Source organism: Eurypyga helias, unplaced genomic scaffold (assembly GCF_000690775.1).
Source record: "Eurypyga helias isolate BGI_N326 unplaced genomic scaffold, ASM69077v1 scaffold23847, whole genome shotgun sequence".
In the NCBI taxonomy this organism is placed as follows: domain Eukaryota; kingdom Metazoa; phylum Chordata; class Aves; order Eurypygiformes; family Eurypygidae; genus Eurypyga; species Eurypyga helias.
Window position 1 is genome coordinate 390 of NW_010260123.1, and position 374 is coordinate 763.

General features: G+C 47.6%; 1 non-coding gene across 1 annotated transcript; it reads right to left on the bottom strand.

Annotated features, from left to right (window-relative positions):
* Nucleotides 1-129: 129 nt before the first annotated feature.
* Nucleotides 130-202, bottom strand: TRNAV-AAC. Its single transcript has one exon. It is a non-coding gene; the product is annotated as a tRNA-Val (tRNA).
* Between the last annotated feature and the right edge of the window lie 172 nt (nucleotides 203-374).

Consider the following 374-nt stretch of genomic DNA (forward strand, 5'->3'; position numbering starts at 1 on the left):
CAAAAAAACCCCAACCCCCCAGGATTTTGGTTAAAAAAAAAAACAGGGAGTTTGGGCGCTTTTCCTCCTTGGTCGAATCGCTTTTTATCCACCAGGAAGGGGGAGGGGATAAAAAAAGTGAAAAGAAGGTGTTTCTGCCCGGTTTCGAACCGGGGACCTTTCGCGTGTTAGGCGAACGTGATAACCACTACACTACAGAAACCCACGTGTGGGGCATCCCCCGCTATAGCGCTCTCCAGGGCCCCCCGCGCCCCCACATCTGGGGTGAAGGGGGGGCGCGACCCCCACTGGTTTTTCCATAATTGTATTATTTCCCTGGGAAAAGGGGGAAAATATTTAATTAAAATATTTAAAATATTCATTTAAAGTTAATT